The sequence below is a fragment of the Salvelinus sp. IW2-2015 genome, linkage group LG2, assembly GCF_002910315.2.
Source record: "Salvelinus sp. IW2-2015 linkage group LG2, ASM291031v2, whole genome shotgun sequence".
Taxonomy (NCBI): domain Eukaryota; kingdom Metazoa; phylum Chordata; class Actinopteri; order Salmoniformes; family Salmonidae; genus Salvelinus; species Salvelinus sp. IW2-2015.
This window is the reverse complement of record NC_036839.1, coordinates 22,436,573-22,449,654: the sequence shown is the minus strand read 5'-3', so window position 1 is coordinate 22,449,654 and position 13,082 is coordinate 22,436,573. Positions and strand designations below refer to the sequence as shown.

Sequence of the window (13,082 nt, the reverse complement as noted above, 5' to 3'; positions counted from 1 at the left end):
CCACACAAAGTTCACACCAGTCCAACACAGGCTAGAGGACACCAGCCCAACATGGGCTAGCCCACACCGAGCCCAGCACGGGCTAGCCCATACCAAGCCCAGTTACTTCATAATGTAGAGTTGGATGCTCATTAAAATATTTGAGGGCGTGGTTTGCAAATTACCCAATTCATGATGTTTATTAAAAATTGCTGACATCATTCAAACCAATGAGAGTTCTGAACTTTAAAACCAATTATCTTGGAAACATATTTTTTCAGATAGAACCTTATAGTTCTAAGGTCACTAGTTATTTTTGTGCAACCATTACTGAGAGTGCCATTCCAGTTTAAACGTTCCTTGGTGTAAAGTCCTCAAAAAATGAAACTTGTACACTGCCAATGATAAAGTACATGTGACATATGAGAAACATCTCAAGTATATACATTTATTCGATAGCAACACATTGTGCCAATGTGGATATGCGTGCTGGCAGGAAGCAACAATGGAACGCAGGATCCCCTCTTCAGGAAGTGACTGTGGTACTCATGATAAAAGCATCACAATGTCTCCTCATCAGTCAGTATAGGCCCTGACCCTCTATCTGCTGTCAGCTTGAAGTGACTTGTTTGTATGAGTGTGGGGATGTGGCAAGGCTTGCAAACTATCACAAATTATAAAGGGAAACCCAGCCGCGAGATGCCCAGTGATGCGAGCCTACCAGACTAGCTAAATTCCTTCTATATTTGCTTTGAGGCAAGCAACACGGAACTATGTCTGAGAGCACCTCACATCAACACCATCATCCCAGACACCTTGGACCCACTCCAATTTGCATACCACATCAACAGATCCACAGATGATGCAATCTCTATTGCACTCCACACTGCCCTCTCCCACCTGGACAAAAGGAAAACCTATGTAAGAATGCTGTTCATTGACTATAGCTCAGTGTTCAACACCATAGTGCGCTCCAAGCTCATCACTAAGCTCAAGACCCTGAGACTGAACATCTCCCTCAGTAACTGTATCCTGGACTTCCTGATGGGCTGCCCCCAGGTGGTGAGGGTAGGCAACAATACATCCTCCAATACGGGAGCCCCTCAGGGGTGTGTGCTTAGTTCCCTCCTGTACTCGCTGTTCACCCATGACTGTGTGGCAGCCCACGACTCCAGCACCATTATTAAGTTTTCAGTCTATGACCCAAGTCATAGACTGTTCTCTCTGCTACCGCACGGCAAGCGGTACCGATGTACCAAGTCTGAAACATAACGGCTTCTACACCCAAGCCATAAGACTGCTAAATACTAAATGCTACTGTTTATTATCTATCCTGTTGCCTAGTCACTTTATCCCTACCAAAAAATATATGAATAAAATGTTTTATTGTCACATACACTTAGTGTACAAAACATTAGGAACACATTCCAAATATTGAGTTGCACCGCCTTTTGCCCTCAGAACATCCTCAATTAATTTGGGGCATGGACTCTACAAGCTGTTGAAAGCGTTCCACAGGGATGCTGGCCTGTGTTGACTCCAATGCTTTCCACAGATGTGTCAAGTTGTCTGGATGTCCTTTGGGTGACGGACCATTCTTGATACACACAGGAAACTGTTGAGAGTGAAAAACCCAGAAGCGTTGCATTTCTTGACACACTCAAACCGGTGTACCTGGCACCTTCTACCTACTACCATTCAAAGGCACTTAAGCCTTTTGTCTTGCCCATTCACCCTCTGAATGGCACACATACACAATCCATGTCTCAATTGTCTCAAGGCTTAAAAATCATTCTTTAACCTGTCTCCTCCCCTTCATCTACACTGATTGAAGTGAATTTAACAGGTGACATCAATAAGGGGTCATAGCTTTCACCTGGTTAGTCAATGTCATGTAAAGAGCAGGTGTTCCTAATGTTTTGTACACCAGATAGATGCTGTGCAATGTGTTATTTTACAGGGTCAGCCATAGTAGCATGGTGCCACTGGAGCAAATTAGGGTTACGTGCCTTGCTCAAGGGCACATCGGCAGGTTTTCACCTCGTCGGCTGGGGTATTTGAACCATCGACCCTTCGGTTACTGGCCCAATGCTCTAATCATTAGTCAATGACCTCGTATCCCTGCCAGTCAACTCGGCACTGGTACCCTTTGTATACTGTATAGCCAAGTTATCGTCACTCACTGTCTATTTATTCCACTTGGTATTATGTGCCTGTGTGTGTGTAGGGAAGAGAGCTGAGTACAGGGGCTACAGATATTAAACAGGTCCGTATGTCAACAGAAATATGAATAACTGCTTGTCTGGAAAAAACATAACCCATTTACTGGGTAACAAAAGAAAACCATGTCAACAGTGGGGCACTCAGGAAAGAGGACAAGCAAATGTTGAACCGAAGTGTCACTGTGTCAAAGGCTTCCGACTGTAACCAGGGTAAGGGTCAAATTAATTTAAATTCAGCCAATTCAATAAACACACTGAATGAGGAAAATTCTTCCTGACTTGACTGAATGGAATTGACATGAACCCTTTCCATAACCCTAATGATCTTAGTGTGTGAGAGTGCAATCGAGGAAAGAAAATTACAGATGGTTGAGGAAGGAATTTTGACTGGCAGTTGTCATGGCAGTTGCACCTAAAATCTAAAGGCAGTTTCTGTTTACAGACAAGCTGGAGGTCCAGATGACTTTCTGAGCAAAACATCCTTAATAAAAAACGGTTAAGCTTGAACTACCACACAACACAACAGCCTGTGTCTGCCTGGCCTGCAGGTTGCAGCATCACAGCCCAAACTCCAAACAACTGAATACTAAATACTAAACTGCAATTTTGTAGTCCACTTAGTGTTTAAAGCAATGCAAAGAAGGAATAAAGATAAACCTTTTTTTGATTATAGAACAGTTTCTCTGTAGTCTTCTGCTGCACATTGCTTACGGTCTACAAGACTAAAATGCTGAGCCTCAAACAGCTACTCACCAAAAAAATCAATGCTCTATAGAAGAATGTCAGAGATTCTTTCATAGCTTGCAAAATACATTTTCAGGTATCATAGCTAAAGAACACTAGCAAGCAATTATCTCTGATATGCACTGACCCTGAACCTATAAGGTCACTATGAACATCCATCCATAAGGAATGGGTCTAACCTCCACACACCTGCAATCCCCTACTGTTTATTTGGGTGCCACCTGCTTTGCATGTGTGTTCTTCATCATTGTGAAGACCACATAGGCAACACCTTAAAATATGTAATATCTTAGCTTATTCTCAAACGTTCACAGTCATCGATCTAGGATCAGTTCTATGAAGCTCTATGAACTGCCTTGCCATAACTCAATTTGAATGGGACTAATAGTACATTTGAATGACACACACACCCGGATTGAAACACAGAGGAAAAAGCATCATGCCTTATTAATTGAGCATCCAGCAGCCCACTGAGGTGTAGTAGGGTATACAGGTCAGTCTAATAGGGATTGAACCACTTGAGCCCTGCTCTTTGATCGTCCTTCCTGACTCAGCCAGGCTCATTATCAGCTACAGTATAGCAGCTCATCACTCTTGTGCCGATAACTGTGGATTGGAGGTTTGACTGAATTTCATTAGATGTTCTGACAAGACGTGAGGAAAGGGGTACAGACCAAAGGCAAGTCAAATCTTTCATCTCCTGTTCGTTTAGTGAGAGAACTTAGGGCCCTGGACTGAGGGAGCTTGGACTTTGCCCATAAATGGTATTTGTCCATGATTTGCTCTGTCGGTACGTCAGACAGGATGCTGAAACAGTCAAACACACACATGCACGCATGCGCAAACACACACACACACACACAAGGCATGCATGCAGAAATGCACGCTAACGCTTACACGCACACACTCACACACAATCCTTCTTCTTGATCCGAGACAAACACAAAATTAGCACCTCTCATCCATGTAATCACAACTCATCTTCGTCATCTTTCTAAATAGGATCTTGCACTTAGTGCCTCCCCTAACTCCTCATCACACAAAATGTAGCTTGACTGTTTTTATTCAGCTTTCTCCCCCCTGTGCACCTCCTTAGCTGAGAAAGCATCAGAGCTCCACAGCCAGGCTGTTAGGGCTCTCTATTCTCTTGAGGGCGGGGGGAGGCTCAGAAATACCACAAGTATTTATGGAGGGGCTGCTGGGTGTCATGGCAACAGGGGGATTGGTATGAAATTGTGGAACTGTGCCTGTCATGGTGGTGGTGAAGCCAAGCTACAGTATACTGTACTAGATACTAAAGGCCATGCATGGGCAAGCAAGACCAGGCCCGTTCACATCCCAGACTCGGGTTGTTCCTTATCCCTTCTGACCAGCTCCAGCATTGGGAGGGCTGGTTCTGAAGAGACCTGGGGCTGGGAGACAACCAGACTGAGAGGCAAACATTTATATGATGAAAATGAACACCTGTACATCAGAGGTAAGAGGGTTTTTATGGAACATGAAAACATCATTTAGATTTAGTCATGTAGAGTATCTGAATATAAAAATTCACAGGATGGGTTATTCATTACAAAAGCAATAACTAACTCGATAATTCAGCACGACTCCACATTAGATCGAGTACCCAAGAGAAACATATAAACCACGAGTTACGACTGTTGTGTCCAATTACACTTGACTTTTTTGACAAATCAAATCAAATATTATTTGTCACATGCGCCGAATACAACAGGTATTTCACCTTACAGTGAAATTCTTACTTACAAGCCCTTAAAACCATCAATTCAGTTTTAAGAAAATATATTTTAAAAAGTAAGAGATAAGAATAACAAATAATTAAAAAGCAGCAGTAAATAACAATAGCGGGGCTATATACAGAGGGTACCAGTACAGAGTCAATGTGCGGGGGCACCGGTGACGAAGTAATTGAGGTAATATTTACATGTAGATAGAGTTAAAGGGACAATGCATAGATAATTACAGAGAGTAGAAGCAGCGTGGGGGGGATGCAAATAGTCTGGGTAGCCATTTGATTAGATGTTCAGGAGTCTTAAGGCTGGGAAGTAAAAGCTGTTTAGAAGCCTCGTGGACCTAGACTTGGCGCTCCGGTACCGCTTGCCGTGCGGTAGCAGAGAGAACAGTCTATGACTAGGGTGGCTGGAGTCTTTGACAGTTTTTAGGGCCTTCCTCTGACACCGCCTGGTATAGAGGTCCTGAATGGCAGGAAGCTTGGTCATGGTGATGTACTGGGCCGTACGCACTACCCTCTGTAGTGCCTTGCGGTCGGAGGCCGAGCAGTTACCATACCAGGCAGTGATGCAACCCGTCAGGATGCTCTCAATGGTGCAGCTGTAAAACCTTTTGACGATCTGAGGACCCATGCCAAATCTTTTCAGTCTCCTGTGCGGGAATGGGTTTTGTGGGGGCCCTCTTCACGACTGTCTTGGTGTGCTTGACCATGTTAGTTTGTTGGTGATGTGGACACCAAGGAACTTGAAGCTCTCAACCTGCTCCATTACGGCCCCATCGATGAGAATGGGGGCATGTTCAGTCTTCTTTTTCTTGTAGTCCACAATCATCTCCTTTGTCTTGATCACGTTGAGGGAGAGGTTGTTGTCCTTGCACCACACGGTCAGGTCTATGACCTCCTCCCTATAGGCTGTCTCATCATTGTCAGTTTTGTGTCATCAGCAAACTTAATGATGGTGTTGGAGTCATGCCTGGCCGTGCAGTCATGAGTGAACAGGGAGTACAGGAGGGGACTGAGCACGCACCCCTGAAGGCCCCCGTGTTGAGGATCAGGGTGGTGGATGTGTTGTTACCTACCCTTACCACCTGGGGGCGGCCCTTCAGGAAGTCCAGGATCCAGTTGCAGAGGGAGATGTTTAGTCCCAGGGTCCTTAGCTTAGGCAGGTTACCTTAAATGTAAATGTAGTGATGAGCTTTAAGGGCACTATGGTGTTTAACGCTGAGCTGTAGTCAATGAATAGCATTCTCACATAGGTGTTCCTTTTGTCCAGGTGTGAAAGGGCAGTGTGGAGTACAATAGAGATTGCATAATCTGTGGATCTGTTGGTGCAGTATGCACATTGGAGTGGGTCTAGGGTTTCTTGGATAATGGGGTTGATGTGAGCCATGACCAGCCTTTCAAAGCATTTCATGGCTACAGACATGAGTGCTACGGATCGGTAGTCATTTAGGCAGGTTACCTTAGTGTTCTTGGGCACAGGGACTATGGTGGTCTGCTTGAAACATGTTGATATTACAGACTTAGACAGGGAGAGGTTGAAAATGTCAGTGAAGACACTTGGCAGTTGGTTAGCGCATGCTCAGAGTACACGTCCTGGTAATCCGTCTGGCCCTGCGGCCTTGTGAATGTTGACCTGTTTAAAGGTCTTACTCACAACGGCTGCAGAGAGCGTGATCACACGGTCATCTGGAACAGCTGATGCTCTCATGCATGTTTGATTGTTACTTGCCTCGAAGCGAGTATAGAAGTTATTTAGCTCCTCTGGTAGGCTCGTGTCACTGGGCAGCTCTCGGCTGTGCTTCCCTTTGTAGTCTGTAATAGTTTGAAATTAAATCACTATTATCCACCATTGTAATGAAATCACCATTATCAGGCATTGCATTATCTTAATTTGACATAGGACTATTGATAAACTTCCCAAGAGAGAAAGCAACAACATGTTACCCAACATTAGTTACAGCCATATAATTAGAATGAGTAGAACAGGATTCTCCATTCAAAGGCAAAGATGATAAGCTGTAACCACACAATTAGAAATGAGTAGAATGGACATAGAACCTCTCATTCTAATAATATGGTTACAGATGGGCATCTTTGCCTTTTCTGATAACTAGGCTTAACATATGTCTTTGGTTGAATCCCAAATGGCAGTGCACTACTTCTGTATGGCTCCAAGCAAATATAGTGCACCACATAGAAAATAGCCATTTGGGATGCCATTTTTTGTTGGCCACTTTAATAAATGGAACACTAGCCACTTTATTAATGCCACTTTAAGAATGTTTACATATCTCACATTACTCATCGCATATGTATATACTGTATACTGTATCCTTCACAATCTATATTTGACTATCTATTGCATCTTAGCCGATCTGTCACTGCTCATCCATATATTTTATACTTATATATTCTCATCCCATTCCTTTACTAGATTGTGTGTATTAGGTTTTGATGTGGAATTTGTTAGATATTAGGTTTTGTTGTGGAATTGTTAGATATTACCTGTTAGATACTGCTGCACTGTCAGATCTAGAAGCATAAGCATTTCGCTACACTCGCAATAAATCTACAACCATGTGTAGGTGACCCAATAACATTTGATTTGATTTGAGCTCAGAGAACGTGAGCAGCATAGTCAATTAGCTAGTGGTGAATGAGACTCTCGTTCCTCCTCAGTCTCGTAGGCAGGCAGTCTTCACTCGGTGTATCGTAGAAAGAACAGAGCATCCTGCGAATCAGGCATCCGGTCCGGGCCGTGAATAACCATTGCTTTCAGTAATTGGATGATGAGGCGTAATTTAAGAGTGCTGATTCGATTTGATCAAAGTCTGGCGCCTGAATCACATGGTACACAGAGAGAGAGAGAGAGAGAGAGGAGAGAGAGAGAGAGAGAGAGAAGCTTGAGGTAAACGGTGACAGCCTTGACAACAGAGGGGAGACTGGAAATCTGTGACAGCTATCACACGACCGTCTCACATATTTTTTTAATGTGTAAATGTTGCACAATTAGAAATTTATTTATGAGAATGGCAACTCTTCAGACAACACAAGCCTTCTTGAGAAATAACACAAGCTCTTGTGAACGAAACCTGCAGAAGGGGTAAGTTGAGAGCCACCCTTGGTTTGTCGCTGGAAAACCATACACAAATGGGATCATTTTGTAGTGTAGTGGTAATATTAATTCAGTACAGAAATTTTGTAGACGGCTTAACTTCCCTGAGCTGTTGCTCAATTATACCCATACCCGGAGAGTAACGTTGTCTGCCAACGGAGACAGCTTATTGTTGGACAGGTGCAATTTTTCTTCAAAACTGTAATGTTTTACAATAATTCTAATTATTTCCGAAAGGATACACAACATTTGCCTGAAATACTATGTAGATATTCTTTGATAGAAAGAAGACTACATCTTCCCTTGACGGCAGGGATGCTGAATGTAAAAACTAGCTCAAACGTTACCCTCTCCCTCTCAACTTACCTCTTACGGCCCGACTCCGCTCAACCTTACCCATCTCTCATAACCTATACATACCCAATTCTACCTCCTCAATTAAACCCCTCTGCTCCTCTCAAACGAGACCCCTCTCTCTCTCAACTTTACCCTCTCTGCTCTCTTCAAAAACACCGGAGGAAAAGCAAACACCAACGCAACACAAGCCCACTTTCTGTCCCTATTAACACCATCCTCTTCTCTCAACTTTACCCCCTCTTCTCAAATTACCCCACTCTTCCTCTCAAACCTACCACACCCACCCCCCCCCCTACGGCTTCCTAACTACTCCAATACCCACTTCTCCAGGTCTCAACTCTTCTACCCCACCTTCTCCTCGTCAACATACCCCTTCTTCCTCTCAACTTTACCCCACTCTCTCCTACTTCAAATTACCCCACTTTCTCCTTTCTCAAACCGTTAACCCCTTATCTCTCACCACTCACTCTCACTGCCTCATTCTCTAACCTACCCCCATTCTCCCTCTCAAACTTCTACCCCACCTTCTCCTCGTCAACTTATACTCCCGCCACTGGTGCTCTTCTACGTTACCCCTCTCTCTCTCTCAACTTTCCCGACCCCACTCTTCCTCCGATTAACTAACCCCCTCATCTACTTCAACTTACCCCTCCACTCTCACACTCCTCTCACCAACTTTACCCACTCCTCCTCTCAACTTTACCCCTCTCTCTCCTCAACTTACCCCATTCTCATCTATCCCCCTCTCTCCTCTCAAACTTCCACTCACCTCACTACCCCCTCTTCCCTGCCTCATCTCCTCTCAATACCCACTCTCACCCTCTCTCTCCTCTCAACTTACCCCACTCTCTCTCAAACTTACCCCTCTCTCCTCCATCCAACTTAACCCCACCTTCTCTCCAACTTACCCCACTTCTCCAATCAACTTACCCCTACACTCTCCTCTCAACTTACCCCTCTCTCCTCTCAACTTACCCCTCTCTCCTCTCAAGTCCACCCTCTCTCCTCTCCAACTTACCCCTCTCCTCTCAACTTTACCCCTCTCTCCCTCTCAACTTACCCCTCTCTCCTCTCCAATTACCCCACTCCCTCTCAACTACCCCCTCTCTCCTCTCAACTTACCCCTCTCTCTCTCCTCAAATTACCCCACTCTCTCCTCTCAACTTACCCCTCTCTCCCTCTCAACTTACCCTCTCTCCTCTCAAACTACCCCATCTCTCCTCTCAAACTTAAACCCCTCTCTTCCTCTCAACTTACCCTCTCTCCTCTCAAACTTACCCCTCTTCTCTCAACTTTACCCCTCTCTCCTCTCAACTTTACCCCACTCCTCTCCAACTTACCCCACTTCCTCTCAACTTACCCCACTCTCCTCTCAACTTACCCCTCTCTCCTCTCAACTTACCCCTCTCTCCTCTCAACTTACCCCAATCTCCTCTCAACTTACCCCACTCTCCTCTCAACCTTACCCCTCTCTCCTACTCAACTACCCCATTCTCTCCTTCTCAACTTACCCCTCTCTCCCATCTCAACTTACCCCTCTCTCTCCTCTCAACTTACCCCCTCTCCTCTCAACTTACCCCACTCTCCTCTCAACTTACCCCTCTCTCCTCTCAACTTACCCCACTCTCCTCTCAACTTACCCCACTCTCCTCTCAATTTACCCCTCTCTCCTCTCAACTTACCCCTCTCTCTCTCAACTTACCCCACCTCTCCTCTCAACTACCCCTCTCTCTCAACTTACCCCACTCTCCTCTCAACTTACCCTCTCTCCTCTCAACTAAACCCTCCCTCTCAACTTACCCCACTCTCCTTCCTCACTACCCACTCTCCTCTCAACTTACCCACTTCCTCTCAACTTACCCTCTCTCCTCTAATACCCCACTCTCCTCTCAACTTTACCCCACTCTCCTCTCAACTACCCCGCTCTCCTCTCAACTTACCCCACTCTCCTCTCAAACTTACCCCCTCTCTCCAAACTTACCTCCTCTCCTCTCAACTTACCCCACTCTCCTCTCAACTTACCCCTCTTCTCTCACTTACCCCTCTCTCCTCTCAACTACCCCTCTCCTCCAATCAACTTACCCTCTCTCCTCTCAACTTACCCCTCTCTCTCTCAACTTACCCCTCTCTCCTCTCAAATTACCCACTCTCCTCTCAACTACCCCTCTCTCCTCTCAACTTACCCCTTCTCCTCTCCAAAATTTTTCTTCACCCCACTCTCCTCTCAACTTACCCCTCTCTCCTCTCAAACTTTTACCCTCTCTCCTCTCAACTTTACCCCTCTCTCCTCTCAACTTACCCCTCTCCTCCTCTCAACTTACTCCCTCTCTCCTCTTCACTTACCCTCTCTCCTCTAACTTACCCCTCTCTCCTCTCCAACTTTACCCCACTCTCCTCTCAACTTACCCCACTCTCCTCTCAACTACCCACTTCCTCCTCCAACTTACCCCTCTCTCCTCCTCAACTTCCCTCCTCCTCTCAACTTACCCCTCTCTCCTCTCAACTTACCCCTCTCTCCTCTCAACTTACCCCTCTCTCCTCCTCAACTTACCCCACTCTCCTCTCAACTTACCCCACTTCCTCTCAACTTACCCCTCTCTCCTCTCAACTTACCCCTCTCTCCTCCCAAATTACCCCACTCTTACCTCAACTTACCCCACTCTCCCCTACTGTTCATCCATATTTTTGTGTAGGCATTCTACAAATATGTCCAAAACATGACTATCCGTCTTAGAAATCATCCAGCATGTCTAAATATAAGATATATAAGAAATAAATCCTGCTTGATGTGTCTGAGAGAAAGGACAGTAGGGTGAGTTCAGTGGAATGACAGAGTAACTGTGTTTCTTTATGGCACCACCATATTACCCATACATCCATCATATCCACAATCAGCACAAGCACACACACTGGCCCCCATTAGACCGAAACAAGTTTTAGTATCATTTTCACTAAGAGACTGACCACAACAACCAAGATATCAACACACACTGCTACTTAGGACAAAACAGAATGAGTGAAAGTGAAAGGCACTTGGCAAGATGGAAGGACAAATAAACTCACACACACACACACATTCCAGCGAAACAGGGACAGATGGCGAGACTGAGAAAGCGGTCAAGGGCTGGTCAGAAAGTAAAAATCAATGGACAATGATTGTCTGCGAAAAGAGATAGAGAGAAACATGTAGATAAACAGAGAATGAGAGAAACATGGAGATAAGAGAAACACAGAGAGAGAAACACAGTGACAGAGAAAGAGATACAGAGAATCATAGCTTGTCCCATACCTCTGCCCATCCCAGTAGTTTTGCTGTCTGTGTGTGTGTTCCTTCAGTATGGTTTGATAGGCAGTCCGTTCCAAGCTGCCCGGGGTATGGGTTGCTCTCCCTTCCCCCGTGAGCAGAGCAGCGAGCGCCTCACAACACAAACAGGCAGCTACAGCTACAAAGAGCAGAGCCACAGCTACACAACACAGCTCCAGCTACACAGAGAGGCACAGCAAAGGCACTGCAGCCCCGGCAGAGGTAGCATCATCCCTCCCTCCCATTCAGCCTGAATGAATTCAGCTTTTTTCCTCTCTCTCCCTTTTGCTTAGTTCCTCTCCTTCGCTCTGTTGCTATATATCTTCCTCTCTCTGTCTCTCTCTCTCGCTCTCTGTCTCTCACTGTCACCGACTCTCTCTGTTCGGTTTCCTCCCTCTCTCTCTCTTCTCTCCGTTTCTCTCTCTGCCCTAGTGAGTGTTGCTTTGCAGATCCTATGTGATTATTTTCCCAGCCTTAGCAGGCTGAAAACGTCCCTGCACTTTCTTTTCTGACACCCTGTTTACATAGAGCTGTTCACTCTCCCGCTCTCTCCAGCAATCTCTCTATTTATCTCTCTCGCTCTCTCTCTCTCTCTTATCGACACTGCTTTGCCACAGAGCCTCCAGCCCCCCTACCCTGTAAACCACTAGAGCTCGTGCCTCTCCCTCTCCCCCTCCCCTTCTTCTTCTCCCTCCCCATCTCCCTCCCTCCCTCACACACTCACACACTCACAGTGCATCCTGTGTGTTGGTAGTATATCTCAGACAATTCCAAATATATAATTTCAATGTATTGGCCTATTGTGCAGGCCATTTCTTAGAAAAGACAATTCATGGAAAAATTCAACTGGTTCTTCCACTCAAAAACAACCATCATCACACACATGCACAGCAACGCACACACACAAGTTGATGTTAATTTTACAGAAATCCTCCAGAAATTAATWATAGGTCATATTTCATAGAAATCTGGAAACACTGGACAGTTACTTGAAATTAATAAACTCAATACATTTGTAATTATGAAAAGAGTTATGGCTATTTCTCTGACACAACTTAAAGGACATCAGCCAAACAAAACAAGAACTAAAGTGATACAAGCACACTTAGAAAAAAGGGTTCCAAAGGGTTATTTGGCTGTCCCCATAGGATAACCATTTTTGGTTCCAGGTACAATCCTTTTTAGTTCCAGGTAGAACCATTTTGGGTTCCATGTAACCCTATGTTCTACATGGAACACAAAATGGTTCTACTTGGAACCAAAAGGGTTCTACCCGGAACCAACAAGGTTTCTTTAGGTTCTAGATAGCACCTTCTTTCTAATAGCGTGGGTAGGCAGGGGGCGTAATTCCAAGCACCTAGAAGGGTGGTAGTATACAGAGAGAACAGCCCTATGCCATGAATGCTCTGTAGAAGGACATACACAATGCCCTAAGAAAGCCTCGTCCCAAACAGAACGAGCCCCTGGACAGGCAACAGTCACAATGCCCTAGGGGGGTGAATACATACTCATAGGAACATTGGCTTTGTTGATTTCCTCCACAGTGCCAGTAAAATGCTTTAGCATCAGAAAAAAATGACTTTTATCTAAAGTCTTTACCACTTTCTAAAG

At 45.1% G+C, this 13,082-nt stretch overlaps 1 pseudogene; it reads right to left on the bottom strand.

Annotated features, from left to right (window-relative positions):
- The window catches only part of LOC111977005 (diacylglycerol kinase beta-like), a 159,324-nt pseudogene extending 147,236 nt beyond the window's left edge, over positions 1 to 12,088 (bottom strand).
- Between the last annotated feature and the right edge of the window lie 994 nt (positions 12,089 to 13,082).